This window comes from Vulpes lagopus, chromosome 7 (genome assembly GCF_018345385.1).
Source record: "Vulpes lagopus strain Blue_001 chromosome 7, ASM1834538v1, whole genome shotgun sequence".
Taxonomy (NCBI): domain Eukaryota; kingdom Metazoa; phylum Chordata; class Mammalia; order Carnivora; family Canidae; genus Vulpes; species Vulpes lagopus.
In genome coordinates this window covers 128453292-128474401 of record NC_054830.1, presented here as the reverse complement: position 1 = coordinate 128474401, position 21110 = coordinate 128453292, and the positions used below count along the sequence as shown (strand labels likewise).

Sequence of the window (21110 nt, the reverse complement as noted above, 5' to 3'; positions counted from 1 at the left end):
CCCGATGTGGGACTCGATCCCATGACCCCAGGATCACGACTTGAGCTGAAGGCAGACACTCAACCACTGAGCCACCCAGGGGCCCCAACTTTTTTCCTTTTTAAAAGCTGAATAATACTTCATTGCATGGATATACCACATATTGTGTATCCATTCATCCATTAATGGACATTTGGGTTTCCACCATTTGGCTACCATGGATATAGCTGCCATGAACATTTGTGTAACAAGTCTTTGTGTGAGCATATGTTTTCATTTCTCTGGGCTATATAGTTAGGAGTGGCATTGCTGACTCACAGACTTCATTATTTTTTATTGCTAAACCATAACATGAATATACCAAAGTGTATTTAACAACTGCGTTATTGATGGTCATTTATGATGTTTGCATTTTTGCTGTTGGACTGTGCTCTGGGCACTGCTACTCCAAATGGGTTTGCCAGGGGATGCAGGTCCTGGACCTGTTTGCTATGGGCCTGTAACAAGATTAGGATAGAAATTGAGAGTATTTGGAAACTTTTATAGCAACTTAAGCAGTAATTTTATGTCTGTTGACTCTAATAATAAAAAATATGGGCTATGGTACTTTTATGTTTTTGGTTTTAAAAATTATATTTTCTGCTGCATCCTTTTATCATATTTACCAAAAGCGTTGGTCCCTGACAAACTGGAAATCAGTATGAAAAGCACAGCCAGCTCTCCAGCACGGGTTAGGGAGTTCACCTCCTTCATGTGTTTCTGTAGGAATTGTTCTGAGACGTGGAACTGCTAGATGGTGGCCACAGGCTGAGAAGTGAAAGGACTAGTTGGTGGTGAGGGAGGAGGAATTTGCATTTCAGGTTCTCTGCACTAATGTTGATAATAAAGGGTAATTCAGATGGATGAATATACAAAATGTACAGCTGACGCTTGAACAACATGGTTTGGACTGTACAGGGCCATTTATATGCAGTACAATGCTGAAAATGTATTTTCTCTTCTTTATGATTCTCTCTATAACATTTCCTTTTATCTTACTTTCTTGTAAGAATCTGGTCTACAGGAGCACCCAGGTGGCTCAGTTGATTAAGCATCCGAGTCTTGGTTTCAGCTTAGGTCATGTTATCAGCTTAGGGTTGTGAGATCAGGCTCTATGGCAGGCTCTACACTCAGTGGGGAGTCTGCTTGAGATTATCTCTCTTCCTCTCCTTTTGTCCCCCCCTACTGTCTCCCTCTCTCAAAAAAAATATGATCTGTAATACATTTAATGTACAAAATATGTGTTCATTGACTTTGTTATCAATAAGGCTTCTGGCCAACAGCAGGCTATTAGTAGTTCAGCTTTCGGGAATGCACAGGTCACACTCAGGTTTTTTACTGCATGGGGCTTGATGTCCCTAACCCTCATGCTGTTCAAGGCCCAACTATATACGTGTATTCAGCCTCAAAGAGTAAGGACATTCCGGCACATGCTACAGCATGGATGAGCCTTGAGGACGTTATGTGGATTTGAAGTAAGGCAACCACAACAGGATAAAGACTGTATGATTCCATGTATACAAGGAGTCAGAATCATAGAGACAGAAGGTAGAATGGTGGTGGCCATAGGCTGGGAGAGGGAGAATGGGCAGGTGTGTAACAGGGACAGGGTTTCAGTTCAGAAGAGGAGAAAGTTCTGGAGACGGATGGTGTGGTGGTTGCATACCAGTGGTGTGACTGTACTTCATGCCACTGAGCTGTGCACTTAAAAATGGCTAAGAAGAGAGGGCACCCAGGTGGCTCAGTAGTTAAGCATCTGCCTTCGGCTCAGGTCGTGATCCCAGGGTTCTCAGATCAGTCCCCTCAGACTCCCCTCAGGGAGCCTGCTTTTCCCTCTGCCTTTGTCTCAGCCTCTCTGTTTGTCTCTCATGAATCAATAAATAAAAATTTTTAAAATGGTTAAGAGGAGGGACGCCTAGGTGGCTCAGTTGGTGAAGCGTCTGCCTTTGGCTCAGGTCATGATCCCAAGGTCCTGGGATGGAGTCCCACATTGGGCTCCTTGCTTAGCTGGGAGTCTGCTTCTCCCTCTCCATCCTGCTTGTGCTCTCTCTTTCTCTGTCAAATAAATGAATAAAATCTTTAAAAAAAAATGATTAAGAAGAATAGGGAGATGAACTCTCTACCATGTGAGCCCACAGCAAAGTGCTGGAGAGGGAAGGAATTCTGGTCTCTTTGTCTTCCTGTAAGGGCACTAATCCCATCATGCAGATGACCCCACATAAACCTAATCACCTCCTACAGGTCTCACCTCCAGAAATCATCACATTGGGGTTAGGGCTTCAACACATGCATTTTGGGGAGGACACAAACATTCAACCTGTAGCCCCCATTCACTTGCTTGTGGCCTTGGACAAATCCCTGTAGTCCCTCGAGACTCAGTTTCCCCATCTGTAAAATGGGGACATTCATAGCCCCCTCCCCCTGAACCTTATATAGAGCTAACATATGACTCCAGTGGAGTGACAGGTACAGACACCTTTGTCAGCTGCAGCTCTGGGAACTTAGACTTGTTAGGGGTCAGCTGGAGTCTGTCTCAAGGATGCTGGGGGCCCTTTTAGCCAAGTGCACGTGGCATTAGGAGGAAGGACATGCCTGCTAGTCCATCTCTGCAAGGCTTCTCCTAAAAAGGCTACCTTCATGCTCATGTTTTGTAGATTAAGGCAGCCACAAAGTGAGCCATCCTCCGGAGCCTTGCCCAAGACATGATCATGGAGGTTTCTCTTAAAAACCTGATTATTTTAAAAGGGATAGTGCTAGTTAATACCAGGTAAACAGACTTAGGAAAAAAGTGCCTGGATGAAGCCTCCAGTCAGACCCTGGTCAGCTTTTGGTTCTGCACAGGGGTGACCTCGGGGCTCAGCTGGGACAGGACCTGAGTGGTGGAGGGGTGTCTCTGAGCAAAACCTGCCCGTGTCAGCAGGTGACATACCCCAGCCAGCCTACTTGCACACTCTCAGGGGTGGAGGCTGTGACCACACAGTTTCACTGGGGGGCCTCCCCTATTCTGGTTGTCAGTTAGGGGCTGTGTCATCTGTTTCATCATCCCCTCTTGAGGGCTTTGGCGGTCCCTGGCGAGTCTGGTGTTGGAGCTCAGCAACTGGCTGAGAAAAGCACTGGGCATCTTTTGTTCCCCATCAGCTGGAGGGAGCATTCAGGATGCTAGGGCCTGCCCGGGTCAGCTTTGAAGGCTGAGGGTGGGTGAGGACCAGCTTGCTCTGAAAATTCTGGCAATTCTGGCAGCGTTCAAGATGGTGGGGAGCTCTGTCAACTTCCCTGGGGTTTCACAGGGTTTAGCTTGGTTACTTGGTTTTGGCAATGGTATGAAAATAAGTTGGAATCACCCCAGTAGGAGCTTTGAATCCAGTACAGTCTGAAAGCCAGTGTATCAACTAGGCATGCATTTGGCTGCAGATAACAGGAACCCGAACTTAAACTCACAGAGATTGACTTTCCTTGCATGCTAATTCCGGAGGTGGACAGTCCAGGGCTGGTGTGGCTGCTCAGGGATGTTTCCGGAACCTGGGCTCCTTTTATCTTTCCATCTCTCCATCCTTAGTGGCAAACCTTTATCTTCACGGAGAGGTCAGGGTGATCAGGGTCTGAATGAGTGTGGGTCAGCACCCGGTAGGTGATACGAAGAATGTTAGACTTACAATCAAGAGATATGAGTCTACGCCCCTCTCTGGGTCACCCTGGGGCAAACCACTTGCATCTTCTGGACTCTATCCCACCTGTCAGGTGGCCAGTTTGCACTATATTATCTCAAAATTCCCCTCCTGGGTCCAGATTCCACATTTATTGCTGGGTTACAAGCTACCACCCCCCACCCCCCACCCCAAAACAAAATGTGTCTTTCACGCCCACTGTCACTATTCCAGAAGACAAGGGAGGTTACTTCTCAGGGCAAAGACTGCTGATAAGCCATTAAGGAGAAGGCTTTACCATCATGGGCTGCTTTGGAAAGCCTTGGCCTGACCTCCCTGGAACTATGAGCAGGACCTTCCTCAGTCTTAAAATAATACTTGGTTCATTTTGAGAATTGTCTCTTGAGAACACACAACTTGAGAATAATGATACAGCACCATCTGAAAATGTATAATATTATAATAGGTCATCATCACGCTTGTACAAACCATTCCTTGTGTGCCTAGCACTGTGCTGGGCATAATGAGTTAAAAATGGGGCCTGAGGTCTGGTCCCACCAATTGGGAGTAGGCAGTCCTGTTGGAGAGGCAGTCAGCTGGGAATGCTCCCACCTAGCTGAGTCAGCCACATCTGATGTCAGCCTGTGTCACTGTTTACTCTGGTCTCAGCATAGAGGCAGCATTGGCCACCACCATACTGATCAGTGATTCAAATTGACACTCATGCCACGTGTAGCTCCCTTTCATGTTGATTCTGAGCTTGGCTGTGCAGATTGCTTTGCATAATTGAACATTAGCAAGTGTGGTAGGAGTAGGTTAGAACAAGCCACTTGGATGCCAGGGCTTGTGCTGTTGGAGTTCCCTTATAGAACCCAGCAACCCAGCTGGGAAGGAGTTCAGGGTTAGATGACCAAAGGTAGAAAGCTACATGGAGAGAGACCTTGGAGGGCAGGTCATCACAGACACCCCAGCCACTTAGACAAGCTCTCTACTGAATCACACCATATGGGAAAGAAAGCCATCCAGCTCAGCCCAGCTCATCTATGGAGTCCTGACAACTAATTCATTGATGTTTTAGGACATAATGTTTTGGGTCATGTTGTAACACAGCCAGAGATGACTAAGACATCCTCTCTAAGTGGTGGCAAGATGGCTGCTACCGACTGCAGGCTTAGGAAGTGACTCTCGTGTCACTAATGCAAGCCACTTGGGGATCTTGGAACCAATCCCTGTGTCCAGTGGGAAGGGAACGCCAGGCCAGAGATGTGTACCCATTCTTGTAGCTGGGGAAGGAGGGTGGGGTTTGGTCCCACCCAACCCATGAACAGGGTGGAGTAGGGAAGGGGAAAAACTGATGCTGTTTATGGGCAGAAAGGCAGGGGTGGGGAAGGAGTGAAAACTTAATAGTGAGACTCAACAGACCATCCTGCACTGGAAGTAGGTTAAATCAGTGAGGGGTGAGTGAGTAACTGTGAGCAGGCTTAGTTGAGACAGAGTTTTTTAAAGGGCTAATGATTTTTTTTTAAAGATTTTATTTATTTATTCATGAGAGACACAGAGAGAAGCAGAGACACACACAGAGGGAGAAGCAGGCTCCATGCAGAGCCCAATGTGGGACTCGATCACTGAGCCACCCAGGCACCCATAGAGGGCTAATGATTTAAGACAGGACTTGTTGCTACTAAGAGGCAAGGGTCTTAAGAGGCAAGCAAGCCGAGGAGTAGAACAGGAGATAGGAGAAGGCCCAGAAGTGGGAATGAGTGCACTTGGGGTGAGTGACAGCTGGAAGTGGATGCCAGATGGAATCCACTTTGCACTCAGAGAGAGCCAGATGTCTTAGCCAAAAGCTGTGTATTTGCCGAGACTCCACATGTGGGTTAGGCTTTTGCTGTTGAATTTAAAATTCATTTGTATTTTTTTTAAAGATTTTATTTATTTGAAAGAGAGAGAAAGAGAATGAGCCGGGGGAGAGGCAGAGGGAGAAGCAGGGTCCCTGTGGAGCAGGGAGTCAGATATGAGGCTCAATCCCATGACCCCAGGATCATGACCTGAGCCAAAGATTGATCCCAGGACCTGAGCTGAAGGCAGATGCTTAACTGCCTGAGCCACCCAGATGCTCCTAAACTCACTTGTAGTTTAAGAAAAGCGTCTAGGTGTTTCTTTCTTTTTTTTTTTTAAATTTTTTTAATTTTTATTTATTTATGATAGTCACAGAGAGAGAGAGAGAGGCAGAGACACAGGCAGAGGGAGGAGCAGGCTCCATGCACTGGGAGCCCAACGTGGGACTCGATCCCGGGTCTCCAGGATCGCGCCCTGGGCCAAAAGCAGGCGCTTAACTGCTGCGCCACCCGGGGTTCCCCGTCTAGATGTTTCTGATTCACTTACACGCAAGTCAGTGGTATGTGCCTGTGTGCACACACGTGTGTATAGCTGTCTCATGTCCCAGAAATGCTGGAAATGGTTCGTCTTGTCCCCTGCCATTTCAGACTGTTTATCTGTGGAAGGAGAGGCTGCATGTGGCTGGGCTGAGCCACGTTCAGCCGTCCCGGGTTTGTAGCAAAGAAAGGTGGCTCTGCAGGAGCCCAGAGCCCTCGTATCCGGGCCACTCAGGGGGTCTAGCAGGGGTTCTGAGTAGCAGCTTGTAGCCGGGTCTCCCACAAGGGAGACTCAGAGGCAGCCCTAAACCAGACACAGAGTTGTCCCAGCTCTCCGGAGAGGCAGGCACCCCCACCCCAGCCCAGCTGGTCATAGTCATGAGGATGGTTTGTACCTAATGATGCGCCTGGAGCCAGCTTGTGACCCAGCAACCATCTGGGCCAACTGCCTCCTGGAAATAGAGCCCAAGTAGGGGCCATTTCCCCGGGGCTGAGGGTGCCCCAGGGGCCTGTTACTGCTGGCAGAGGCCCAGGAACCCAGGAACGGGAGGTGCAGGGCTCTGCTGCTGATCTCCAGACAGACAGATTGGAAAGGTGGGAGAGGCCACGGCTCCTGGGATTTGCAGTTAGGAAGTGGTGACTGATTGCTGTTTGTAAAAACATTTAGATGCTTTCCGGCTCAGGCTTTCCCCTCAAGGACACTGCCCTGCTCTTTCACCACTCAGACTGGCCCCAGAGCCACTGGCCTTTGCCCTGCACCCTCCTGACCACCCCTTCCCTGCACAACTCGCCCGCCATCCCCCAAACTCAAGCCCTGCCAGTCCATACCCTTTTGGGGTGCACCTCTGGGGAATGTCACCTCACCTTTTCCAATTTGGCCTTTATTTAAAAAAAAATGCTTTTATCTATTCATGAGAGACACAGAGAGAGGCAGAGACACAGGCAGAGGCAGAAGCAGGCTCCCTGTGGGGAGCCCGATGCGGGACTCGATCCCAGGACCCCAGGATCACACTCAACTGCTGAGCCATCCAGGTGTCCCTGTTCAGTGTAATCAATTGGAGTCCAAGGAGCAGCATGATCAAGTCATTCCTGAAGCCCCAGAATTGCCATTTATCGACCCTGACATCTGCATGGCAGCCGCCTATGGTTGAGGGAATGGCAGTTCTGAGTCTGAACCCACATTTTAGGGTTACAGCCCTTTGGGGCTAGCCAGCCCCCCTCTATAGCACTGGCCCTTCAGACCTGTGACTGTAGCTGAGAGGATGTGGGGTTTTGCTTGGCCAGGCCACGGGTCTTCTGCCCACCCTCGGGGCAGGAGACAGGATCAGCCCCACCAAACCCACTTGGGCGAGCATGCCAAAGCGGTGGCTCGTGAGGGGAACTTTGTACACCAGTGAAAGAACAGGGCAGGGCACTAGGCAGGTAAGCCCAACACCAGCTCTTAGGCTTCCCCACGTTCCTTTCCTTCTCATCCCCCAGCACAGAATCTGCCCTCTGCCTTCTCTCCTCAAGAGCCTCCCACACTCACCTCCTCCAGGAAGCCACCTCTGATTACTCCAGCTCTCTCTGCATTCCTCTGCTGCAGAGCTCCCTGGCCCATCAGCTCTTTGGCCTGCCCTGGCCTTGTCGGTCTGCTGCCTCAGGCTGTTAGCATCTTCAGCTTTTTATGCATTTGGGCTTTTGCCCCATATGTATTGTGGGGTGTTTTTCTATATCAGTGAAGCTTTTCCCGTGAGCTCTGGATGCATCACCTTTTTCCCTTTTGCACGGATTTTTTTAGGCCAAGCCTTAAGGTCCTAGTGTTTGCATCCCTGTTGTAGTCTGCCTTTACTTGCCATGTGAGCTTAGCCAAGGCATTGAACCTTCTGCTGCCTTGGTTTCTTTGCAAAGGGGAGAGGAGCACTTGCCTTAAAGAATCATGCAGATGCAACAGGAGTGAAGACGGAAGCCATGCACTGGGCTCACGGACAGCTGGTAAATGAGTGAGTGAATCAGTCGGGTGTTGAGCCATATGACTGGTGGACTCTGGACAGGGGACTCTGTGAAAAAAGAAATTCCTAATTTGTGATGTTGAGGAGGCCTCATCATAAATGGGGCAAGAGCCAGCCAACACCTGCCGGCCTTAGGCTGGGCTGGTCTGGGAGCTGGGGCACAGCTGCAGAGGAATCGGCAGGGGTGGTCAGCTGGCTCTGCCTGGCAGGGAAGAGGAAGAGGCCAACAAGGGCCAGGGCCTGGTCAGGTCAGGGCCCAGCCACAAGCAGAATGTCTGCCTGTGCTGGACAGCACTGCCTCTGGCCCCTGCCTTCTGTGGCAGCACCCTTTGCCCTGTTCCAAGGCTGTGGCTGAGGGTGCGCTGTCCACGTTATATAAGCACAAGACCTGGTCGGCCCCAAAAGAGGCAGAGTCCCGGTTTTTCTTGGGACCCATTTTAAAAAATTATTTATTTGTTTATTTGAGAAACAGCAGGAGTGGGGGAAGGGGCAGAGGGAGAAGCAGACTCCTGGCTGAGCAGGGAGCCAGATGTGGGGCTTGACTCCAGGACCCCGGAATCATGACCTGAGCTGAAGGCAGACGCTGAACTGACTGAGCCACCAGGTCCCACTTCTTGGGACTTTTGAAAAAGAGAGGGTCTCTTTCCACTGAGGTTATAAAGCTGGTAGAATGTAACCCCAGAGCTGCTAGGGCCATAGTATGGTCAGCCCTCCTCCTCCCTTCTGCTGGGAATGAATCCAACACAGGGAAACCAGAGCTGAGAGATGGGGAAGGAGAGGCCTGATGATGGTGCTGATGTCATCGGAGCACCTGGATCTAGCTGTACCTGAAGCTCCCTGGATTTGTCACTCAAGGGAGGCAATATGATTTCTTTGTCTTTTTTTTTTTAAGATTTTATTTTTTTAATTCATGAGAAACACACAGAGAGAGAGGCAGAGACACAGGCAGAGGGAGATGCAGACTCCCCACGGGGAGCCTGATGTGCGGCTCAATCCTAGAACCCCAGGATCATGCCCTGAGCTGAAGGCAGATGCTCAACCATTGAGCCACCCAGGCATCCCTCTCTTTGTCTTTTAAGTGAATGTGACCTGGTTCTGACCTTTGAAGATAAAAAATCCTGGCTGATCTAGCACCCTACCGAAAGCTGTTCTCTCCCAGAGTTCCTAACCACATGACACAGACCAGGTTTCCCTACTGAGGCTCATTCCCATGAGTGTTTGCACTTTCAAGGCCCTTCTTGGAGGTCACCCAGAGAAACTGCCCTAGCTGGGGGAGGTTGTCAGAAAGTTACGATGGCAGGGAGTAAAAGCCATGTTCTAAGGCTGTGTACCAGAATTTGTCCCACCCTCAGACACAACACCATGTTGTGTCATGGCCCAGTCCCAGGGACACCAGAATCTGGAATGTGTGTTGACCACATTGAGAAGAGTTTCCTGCCCGTTGTTCATTCAAGATCCCATTTAGTTTGTTTCTGGCTACGTTGGGTCAGATTTCACATGCACTGCTGGCTTGGTAATGGAAATAATCACATGCACTGATAAAGCATGGCAATAAATGAAAGAAAATGATATAAAGCCCCCACCCTACTGCTTCCGTGAACACAGGGGATAAAAATTTCAGTCCATGGTTAAACAGGAACAGAGCTTTGGAGTTGCACTTGCCTGGCCCCTTCCAGTGACACGTCTTCAAACCTGGGCCACATGCATTGCTTGGAACTTGTTCATATCATGTGGTTTTTTCAAGTTCACTTCTGGGCCCAGATCGGAGGCTCTAAGAGAGACTTAGCACATGGGGGGGGGGTGTGGTACACAGCTCATTACTGGAGCTGTGTGCCACAACGGTACTGTGACATCCATGCTCGGTGTCCGAGGGTTCAAGATGGACCTTCTTTCCCAGACAGTGGAGGGGGTGGGGATGGGGGAGGGGACTGGACTGCAAGATAAGAGAAAGGATGCCCGGGGCACCTGGGTGGCTCAGTTGATTAAGCATCCCATTCTTGGTTTCAGCTCAAGTCATGATTTCATGGTTGTGGGATTGAGCCCCACACCAAGCTCTGCTAACTCACTCTCTCTTTTTCAAATAAGTAAATAAAATATTTTAGAAAGACAGAGAGAGAAAGGATACCATTTGGCAGAAGTGACGAGCAGTCCCTATAAGTTGACTGTGGTCCTTGGGCAGCGCCTATGATGAATGCTTGGCACCTGCCTGAATGACAGTTTATGGTGTTGGCACATTGTCAGACTGCCTGAAGATTCTAGGCAGCCCCCCAGCCTCTATTCTGCCCTCTAACACTGTCCCTTTTGCCCTCAAATATAAGTTCATTGCCAACCCCTGAGTACCTTCTTTCTCAAAAGACTTGTGGATGTGGCTCATGGGCTGAGGGTGGCTGAGAGTGGCCTTGGTGTCCCTCGCTGAACCACTTGGGTTAGGGTCTTTGCAGCTTTCAAACCATCACCTGGCTTCATGGGGAGAGCAGACCGTGGCCTCTGTTAAAGTATGTTCTGACCCGAATTCACGTGGGCTGAATCCACGCAGCTTAATTTGAGGGGGGAAAGAACCTATTCCATGGTTGGTTGTCTTCCAGAGGTGGTCACTTGCCTGGTTTGTGTTTCTCCTTCTCCTTTCGCCTGCCCCGAAATTACAGAAAGCAAAACATCAGGTCATGTTTCCAAATTTCATTTCATAAACCAAAACTACATTGGAGGTCTCAAGGGCAAAAAGAATACCTTCATCTAGTTAACTTTAAAGATTTTTAAGGTTTATATGACACAAAGTCATGTAGTGTTCCTTTTTAAGCAAACTAGGTGAATTGTTACTTTCCTAAGACTTCCCACTTTTTAAAAAGAAATTCTTTTATTGTGGTAAAAGTCTATTTTCCATCGTACCCATTTCTAAGCAGAGAATTCAGTGGCATCACTTACGTTTACAGCATTGTGCTGTTTCCACTGTCAACTCTCAAAACTTTCAAGCACCCAAAATAGAAAGTTTGTAATGCTTTTCTCCCACCCTCCAGCCCCTGGTGACCTCCAGTCTACTTTGGGTCTCTAAGAATTTGCCTCGACTAGGTATTTCATGTCAGTTGAATCTTAAAATATGTGGCCTTATGTGTCCAGTTTCTTTTCCTCAGCACATTTGAGTGTGAATCAAGGCTTCTTCCATTTCATGACTGAATAATATTCCATTGTATGTACCTCCCACGCTTTGTACATCCATTCCATTGGCAGTCATTTGAACCTCCTCATTCTTAGATTTGGTCTTGAGTAGTTTCATGGAGTAAGTTGAATCTTAACATTTTATTTCTGTCAAGTCATTTCATAATACTGCCTCGGCAGTTGGCTAGCATGAATGGAACTAACGTTTATTGACTGCCTTCCATAAACCAGGTTCTGTGCTAGCCTGTGCACGCTGTATTTACTCCTCATAAACATGGTGTGTGGTACGTGTTACCGCCCCCTTTTGCAGATGAAAACACTCGGTCTCCGAGGCCATAAGGGACTTCCTCAAGGTCACATATCTAAGTATGTGACTGCACTGAGCTTTGAATCCTGGGCCACTTAATTCCCAAATACACATGCCCCCATTCTGTCTGTTTCCTCTCATTAATCCTGGAGACAAACTGGTTCATGCTGCTCTGTCACATTTAGAGGTGTGTCTGTCACAGATGCTTTCTTCCCAGGTGCATCAACAGAGCTTTGAGCTGATGTCCAGAATGACCCAGATTTGGTCCTTTGTCCTTAGTTTACCCCATAGCAACTCTTCGGTGATGAGGGAGAGTATGGAAGAGTCAGGTGAGTGCCTGCTCTTAGGGAGGTGTTGGGGAGTTGGAAGAGGCTTTTGAGTAATGATAGATCTATCTGCTTTGCAGTTGGGGAACCAGTGACCAGCTGCCTCCACTGAGCCTTCTGCTCTCAGCAAAGTCAGGGACTGTCCAACCTTGTTGATCACACATTCATTCTCTCCCTTTCCCTCTTTCCCTTCCTTCCGACCATCCATCCATCCATCTATTCATCCATCCATCCATCCATCCATCCATCCAACTGTACATGAATCCATGTCTGCATCCATCCACCCATCCATCTATCCATCCTCCACCCACCCATCCACTCATTTATCCATCCATCCATCCATCCATCCATCCATCCACCTGTCTGTCCATCTATCCCTTTATCCGTCTATCCACCCATGCATCCGTCCATCCTTCCATTCATCTGTCCATTCACCTATCTGTCCATCTATCCCTTTATCCATCTATCCACCCATGCATCCATCCATCCTTCCATTCATCTGTCCATTCACCTATCTGTCCATCTATCCCTTTATCCATCTATCCATCCATCCATCCATCCATCCATCCATCCATACAATACTTGTTGTAGGCCTGGTGGATGCTACATCCCGTACCAAGCTCTGGAATATAGTGGTGGGCAGCATCAATGACTTGTGGGATAAATAGCCTTTAACAGAGAAGGGATCCCACCAGTATAATGTGTTAAAAGTCATGAAACTTTTTATTCAAAATCCCGATACCTGGCTTCTCTTGGAAAACCTGGAAGACCAGGCAGCACAGAGTGTGGCTAGCCACCTGGCAGTGCTCCCAGAGCTGTGCTGCACTGGACAGGGCATTTGCCCCAGCTCACCACAGTCTACCACTCTCTGCTGTCTGGCACCAGAGCCACATGGTATGCCTGGCCCAGGTGGCCTGTGAGTCCATTCCCCCGACTAGAGCTGTATCTGTAGCTGCACTGGCTAGCCTCACAGTCTGCCTCTAGCCTGAGGCCTGGGCTTTGTTCTAATCCATTCTGCCCCTGAACTCCCGGTTTCCCCATCTGCATGGTGACTGTTAGGGATGGTGGGGGTGAGGGGGAGGCAAAGATGATTAAGGTGCTGAAGAAGGCCTGCCGACTGCATCATGCTGTTCCAAAGCGGGGGCTGTCTTCGTTGAATCCTGAGTCAGGAGAGGGCAAGTCAGGGCTTTGTCAGTAGGGTGGGTGTTGCATTTCACATGCTCTCCTTTTAGTTGAGGTGAACCACTCGGTGGCGTCCTTCCTTTGTGCTGCTTCGGGGTGGCCATGGGGGGCTCTTCCAGTGTCCTTCCAGTGCCCATGTCTAGACCGGCCTCAGGGAGCATCCTGACCCTTTCTGTTGTGTCTTTTATGCTGGGATGTTGGCAGTGTGTTCTCCCCTTCCACCCGTCAGGGGCACAGGATTACTTTTATCTGTTCATCCAGGATGAATGGCCGGTGTATATGTTGAGCACTTGGGCATTTTCGTTGGATTAGGATGGATTTGAGGGCCTTGACCTCAGGCAGAGGTGGGGTGTGAGTTAGCAGCCTGCACAGCAATCTGGGGCAAGAGAGGCAGGGAGTAAATGATTCTTGAATGCAGATGTTCAGGAGTGGGATTGCATGGGGCTTGGGTTTCATTAGCTATGGGAGGGGAAGGCGGGGAGGGCATGGAAGGTCTCTGGGGCTCCTGGGTGCCTCTGAGGAGCAGGTTGGGTGCAGAGGGGATCAGCCAGGAGGATGCCATGGTGAAGGTGCCCAGGATAGTGGTTGGGAATGTGGTTCTGAGGCTCCAGATGGGAGGAGGTGAGGTCCTGAAGAACCCACAGGGGGGAAGGGGACCCCAGTTAAGGGAAGTTTACTGAAAAGAGGCCCACAGAGAAAGCAGCAGATGGAGCAGGGTGGGGAGGAAAGCCACCCATGTACGTGGGACAGAGGCCTCAGGTGAGCCAGCCATCAGAGGCAGCTAACACTGAGCACTAGAACTGGATCTGGACATAGAACTGGATCTGGCGCATACTGTTTGTGGGGAGCCACCTGAGGAATGGGTGGGAGGTGGCGAGGAAAGGAAGAGGTGAGGCGAAGTGGGTAGGCCTGGAAGGGGCGTGGGGTGCTGGGAGGGGCTCAAGAGGAAGCAGGGAGCGCAGGGTGGGTGAGCAGTGGAGCCAGACCAGGGGCTGAGATCAGTATGGTGTGGGGGTGCTGCAGAGGCAGGAGGACGTGGGGCCTGAGCAGCGAAGGCTAAGTGCCCCCTCACTGCTTCTGGTTCTTCGGTGAAGTGAGGAGGCAGGCTCAGAACCACAGCGGCTGGTGGGGCTGAATGGACAAGAGGGGGAGGGAATCCAGGCGTTGAGGGCCATGGGAGATTTATGGGTCTGGCATGCCCTTTCCTCAGTACCCCTTCCCTGCTGAGGCTGGTTAGGCTCCCCATCCCCAAGCTCCCGAAAACTTCCACACCCGTCCTGGACCCCTGGCTCCTGGGTGGACACCTGCCCTAAAACAGGCTCACAGCAGGTGCTCGCTGGGTTCTGGTCCCATCCCCATGAAGCAGGGCAGAGTGCGGAAGGAGCCTGCATGGGTGTGGAGGCTGGGGTGGGGGTGAGTCTGCCGTGGATGGAGCATGGAGACAAGCAGGAGAGGCCCAGGGCCATGTGGCTTCCAGAGGTAAAGTGCCCTGTAGCAGATGTCCCTAGGAGCGCTGGCTGGGAGCTGAGGCCCGGCCAGCCCTCCACCACATCTGCAGCTCAGCTGCCTCCTAGAAGCTTGCGGAGCACATGGCTCTTGTGTGTCCATTTGAACAGGCAGCAACTTTCTTCTGCATGGAACAGTTCTGCTTCAAAGGAGTGATTTTATTTTCACTGGACTCTAGGGGGGAAATAACTCTAAAAATTAGAACCTCAGCAGAGAACACAAATGGGACTTGGTCCCTTGGCTTAGCTTTGTTTGTAATGATTGAGCCAAGCTCCGAAAATGCTGCCTTAATTAAAATTTACAGCCAGCCCTATGCATTTGTGGGTGAGGGTGACCTGTGCTCTGTGAGGAGGTGGGATTCACACTGGGAGGTTACCAGTCCCCTGGGCCATGGTGTTTTCCCTCCCATACACGTCAGTTATAAATATAGATGGTCTGTGCTGGCCCACACCCCTGAATTCTCAAAGCGTCTTCGTTGTGCGTTGCGGGGGGCAGTGGGCTGCTGTGTCAGCCTCCCTGCTGGGTCGTGAGCCCCAGGTCAGCTCCTGTCTGTAGCGCCAGCCCTGGTGGCCCCAGGATGTGGCACCAGGTGTGGTGATGGATTTTGAATCAGTGGGTTGTTGGATGAACTAAATGCATAAAGAGGGAATAATCCAGCTTCTTGCAGAGAACCATGAGCTTCAAAGTCTGTTTTGTGCTGACTTGGACTTTGTCGATCCAAGCCATGTGATGCCACCAGAATAACCTTCCCAGTGAAGCCCTGTCTTCAGCCTTCCTCCTCTCAGAACTTAGAGGCACCTGGGTGGCTCAGTGGCTGAGCATCTGCCTTTGGCTTAGGTCATGATTCCAGGATCCTGGGATCGAGTCCTACATCAGGTTCCCCTCGGGGAGCCTGCTTCTCCCTCTGCCTGTGTGTCTCTGCCTCTATCTCTGTGTCTTTCATGAGTAAGTAAATAAAATCTTAAAAAAAGGAGAACCTTTAGTGGCTCCCTGTTTCTTCAGCTTCAAGTCTAAATGTCAGCCTCGTGCACATCTTGGGCCTCCATGCCAGCCAGGGTGGCCTCTTCCCTTGCTCCAAACATATGTTCTCATCCTGCCTCTGCAGCTTTATCCCTGGGTCCTTGAACCCAGAGCATCCTCCTCAGACAGCATAGGATTAAGGGCACAGGCTGTGGATTAAGGTTGCTTGGCTTCAGAATGTAAAATGGTGCAGCTGCTACGGAAAACAGTATAATTACCACTTGATCCAGCAATTCCATGTTTAGGTCCATACCCAAAAGAGTTTAAAAGAAGAAGGTCTGGAAGAAATATTTGTACACCCATGTTCTCAGCAGCATTACTCACAGTAGCCAAAGGGGGGAAACAGCCCAAGTGTCCAATCAATGGATGAATGGATAAACAAAAAGTGATTTATCCATACAATAGGATAGGATTCAGTCTTAAAAAGAGAGGACACTCTGGGGCACCTGAGTGGCTCAGTCAGTTAAGCATCTGATTCTTGGTTTCAGCTCAGGTCATGATCTCAGGGTTGTGAGATCGGGCCCTGTGTCAGGCTTCACACCCAGCTTTGGATTCTCTCTCCTCTCTCTGCCCCTCTCCCCCCTTCTCCCCTCACATGCTCACACATGTATGCATGTTCTCTCTCTTAAAAAAAAGGTAGATTTTATGAAATCTATGTTACTGCAATTAAAAAATAATTTCCAAAAAAGTGAAGTAAATTTGGAAGGGGTAAAAAGATAAGTCAGAGAGAAAAGCCATGAGAAAGACTCCACCTGCCAGTGCTGACTTTGCAGATTGAAGGAGGGGGGCATGAGCCAAGGAATGCAGTGGCTTCTAGAAGCTGGGATCAGCCCTCATTTTACTGCCAGCATGGAAGAGGGGACCTCATTGTGATAACAGGCACTGAATTCTACCAACACCCTGAATACGCAGGAGACAGATTGTCCTCCAGAGTCTCCAGAAAGGAACACAGCCTGCCCACACCTTGATTTTAGTCTGATGGGATGCATCCTGGACCTCTGACCCACAGAACACTTAGGATAATTACCTGCTGTGGTTTCAGGTCACTAAAATAAATAAATAAATAAATACTGGATTTGATGCCCAGCTCTCTCCCTTTCCAGCTGTGTAGCCTTGGACAAGTTTCTTGAGCTCCATGCTTTGCTTTCTTCAGCGGTCAGTTGGCTATTTACACCTCATGGACCCTGGTGAGGGATAAATGAGTTCCTAGCCGATGTTTCGTGCAGTGCCTGGCATCACCGTGAGTGCCTATGTATTATTCTTGCCATTGCCACCCCTGTGGCTATTGTCCCCTGGGCTCTCTCCCATGCTGCCACCCTCTGGGATCCTCGCACCCCTGTCACACCCTCCGGAATAAGGTGGTTTACCACTGGGTGGCATCTTGTCTTTTTTCTCTCCATTTGTCCCTCTGGGGCACGCTGGTCCTCTCCAGGAACACAGCCTCCTCCTCCTTCATCCCCCAGCGTAAAACCAGGCTCGGTGAAGGTCTGTGCAGTGCGGTGCACGGAGGTGAGTGCCCACCTGTGTGGACTAACCTCTGCTCTGCCTCCTGCTGGCAGTGTGACCCTGGGAGCCTCCATCCATTATTTGGAAGATGGAGTGGATGGGAAGGTACAAGGGGTTGCAGCAAAAAGGAGCAGGCTTGGAACTGATGTCAGTCCTATGGGATTTGGTGGCAAGTACTCAGGGAGCTGGAACCTGCTGGAGATGGGGTGGAGCGGGTGGGAGAGGCAGGGTTCTCCTTTGCTGCCTGCTCAGGGGTTTGGAGCCTCCAAGAGCAGCCCCCTGTTCCCCTTCTAGCAGCAGGACTCTAGGTCCCTCTCTGAGCTGAGACGGCATGAGGGGACACCCACCCCACCCTTTGGGGTTAGAGCCTCCGCAGGGTTGCGGACATCCCCAGCACATGGCCGCTCGTCTTCTGGACCTTTCCACTGATCCCTTCTCCATGGCACTCTGTATACCTAACTATCTCTTCCCCACTGGACGGGGGCCGTGTTAATTCACCACAGGCACCTGCCACAGTGTGGATACCCAGGAAGTACCTGGTCAAGGAAGGTCCATAATTGATACTGCTTTCTCAAACTGGATATAAAAATATGGTACATCTATCATCTACATTTAGATAGACTGATTCTTGCAAAACAGAATCACACTATAAACACTACAGCTGAAAAAGAGCTCAGTATTCCACAACCATTCCTTTACATGATTAACTACACTTCTAAAGCTTCAAGAGTGCTGAGTAAGATTCCACTGCAGGTATGTGCCAAAATTTATTTAAACAGTCTCCTACTGTTGGACACTTAGGCTGTTTCCAGTTTTCTGCTTATATTATTTATAAGCAGTGAGCAGCCCTGTACACACACATTTGCTCTTCCACTTAATTTTCTTTTGACAGATTCCCAGAAGTGGATTTGCTGGGTCAAATGGTATGCACATTTTTTAAAGCAGTCTTGATGCCCAGTGTGGAGCCCAACATGGAGTTTGAACCCACGACCCTGAGATCGTGACCTGAGCTGAGATCAAGGGTCTGACACCTAACTGACTGAGCCACTGGGCGCCCCATCTGCAACGTGCACATTTGTAAAGTTTGAGTTACACATCATATTCCCAAATTGCCTTCTCAAAAGGCTGTATCAACAGAGACTCCCACCAGGAATGTACAAGAGTGTCCATTCTCATCTAGCAGTGAGTGGTATCAATTAACATTTTTGTAATTTTTAACTTTAAAAACTGATAGGATGTCACTGAGATCTGAGATGAGAACATATATGAATCATTGCCATGTTCTAGGAATGTTCAAAATGACCATGTGATTTAACTTCTCCCTCTGTGGAAAGCTGCAGCACCCCCATTTTGCAGATGGAGGAGACTCAGGAGCTGGTCAGGGGGTCATGGAAGGTTGGAGTCACTGCAGATCAAGGGATCTATGGGTCACCAGTGAAGACGACTGCCCCCCTCAATGTTCCTACAATCGCAGGAGGGAGGTGACCTGGGGCTCCCTATGAGCAAAGTGCTAAGGATAGGGTTGGTACGTGTGCTAAAGGTACTCTTTAATGATCTCCATTCCACTGGCAATCTGCAAATAAAGTCTTATTTTAGTGGGGGTTGGGGATGAATGAATGACAGCTTGCAGCTATAGATGTCTCTTTCAAGATGATGCTTTTCACCCTGGGGCCTCCTTGCTGCTGAGAACTCGTTGGTGCAAGACCTTAGTTATTAATTTAAATGTCACATAATTGTCAGGCCCCACTTAATAGCATTATGGGTGAACCTACTAAGAAAATGGGCTTATATCTGTTCCTAAGCAAATTGTCCCAGGGTGATCTCCAAATCTACTTTTAGTGGCACTTAAAAGTTTTCTTTGTAATCCACAGAAAAGTTGCCAAAATGAAAAATTGGGGGAAAAACGAGTACAGGAAATTAAACCTAATTTTACCATTTCAAGTGCGATTTCTAGTTTTTTGTTCCTTTTCAGTTCTTGTTTACATATATTAGTTATAATCAGGACCATGTGTTATTTTGTGTTTTTATTTTTTTACCTAATATTGAATATGTATTTTTCTATGTTTGAATATGGCCTTCTTAATTATTTCAAATGGGTCCCTGGTCATCCATCAAAAGGATGTACTCTAGTTAACTGTTTGGTATTTAGATTATGTCCAAGTTTTTGCAGTTATATATTATGACTCTTCATATAAATAAGCTCTTCCTTTTGCTTAATGAAGATGAAAAGTCCTGTAAAGTCCCAGGAGTGGGTTTTCTGGAAACCTCTGTTTGTTCCATACTGCATGTAGCCATTGTGTTTGGTAAAAGAGCTGTGTTTCAGCACCATTTCTCCAGCACTGGATATTGTCTTAAAAAGAAAAAAGAAGTTTCCTTTTAAATATCTCAGGGAACAGAAAATATGGATTTACTTATGCTCTTTTGAAATACTGATCATCATAACGTTTTCTTGTAAGTAGGGGCTTGAAAGCTGTGCTTAGAACATGTTCACAATGTAAATGATTGTGTATTTGAGTATCTCCTGTGTGTGGGAAACCAGCTGGTGAGCACTAAGGCAGTAGTCATGGTGTCTGTCCCCCAAGAGCTTTCCAGGAGCTGTGTGCAACCACAGGATCCTAGAAGATGTAGAAAGTTTAAGAAGAATACATGATACAAGGTTTCAACAGTGATTCAAGACAGTAACAGGCAAACTGTCACATAGCACATGATTAATCATCTAACTAATGGTCCAGAGAGTGGCTGTTGAAGGCGTAGCGAGGATGACTTTGGGTTGGGGTGATCAGAGAAAGTTTTATGTGTGGGGTGGCCCAGGATAGAGAGGGATAGGACTATGCCTTTAATGATGGTTAGCCCTGTATGGTTAGCACTTTCAGCAGGGGTGTGGAGGTGGGACAGTCCAATACAGATAAGGTCAGAGCTGGAAACAGCCTTGAAGGTCCCCACCAGCACTGCTTCTCAAATTTCAATATGCCAGACATCGCTGGGGGTTTTGTGGTTCTCATCCAGTAGTCTGGTGTGGTGCCCTAGATTCTGCATTTTGAACAAGCTCCCATAAACTGCTGTGACTCATCCATGGAATAACAAGGATCTAGACAAGCTCTCTCCTTTTGAAGTTGGAGAGACTGAGTCCCAGCAAGCAAAAGGGTCTTTTCCTACATCAGGGAGCTTGGCAGCAGCTGCAGCAAGATTACAGACAGTTGGGACTACAACCAAAGACTTACATAGGAGATATTAGAATATTAGGTTGGAACTGTTTGAGAAAACTAAAGAAATTATTTATGGCATGTATTTTTAGTACATGCCATACTTTATCGCACATGACCTACCTTATCTCACTTAATCCTCATGACACCCCTACATAAGAAGTAACTTGCTTTTTATTTTCCAGAAGGAAAACTGAGCCTCTGACAGCCAAAGCAGGTTGCCCAAGGTTGAGTTAGTTTGAGGCCATTCCAGCCTCATGCTCATGCTCTTCCACCATGTCACCCCCACTACCTTCAGTGCCATCTAAGAGGTTAAAATATTTGTCCTACACACTTTGGCTTTGTTTAACTTTTCCTCCACTTTGGCATCTGAAACATATTTTAAAAGGCTCCAAGTAACTTCCACTTATGGAAAGGTAGAGGAAAAGTATTTTTCCCTGTTCTCCTGCTAAAAATGACTAAAAGCCATGGATATTATATATAAAACAAACATCAGAAGACTGTTAAGGTAGAAGAAGACAGGCCCTTTAGTCACCTCAGGACACAAGAAATGACATTGTGGTGGGTTATTAACAAAAACCTGCTCCCTGTAGCCAGAGGACCTGGAAAGGGACAGCCTAGCAAGACAGAAAAGTTTAAATAACTGCTTAACTCCTGCCAAATAACTCTGTCTCTGCCTCTGCCTCTGCCCCATCATGGTTTCAATGGAGCTGCCTGAAGAGCAGCCCCTCCTAGCCAGGATGGAGTCAGTGGAAGCTTGGAGGGGAGATGGAATTCCTTCTCCCACTTAGATGGACCTTCCTTCAGGTGAAAATACAGGCCAGGTGGGGACCTAGACATCTACCCCCAACCTGGCAGTAATGAGGTGGTACCTCCCTT

The 21110-nt window shown here is 48.6% G+C and overlaps 1 protein-coding gene across 1 annotated transcript in view; it reads left to right on the top strand.

Annotated features, from left to right (window-relative positions):
• The window catches only part of COL23A1 (collagen type XXIII alpha 1 chain), a 322683-nt gene that overhangs the window by 41638 nt on the left and 259935 nt on the right, over window positions 1-21110 (top strand). The window lies entirely within an intron of this gene.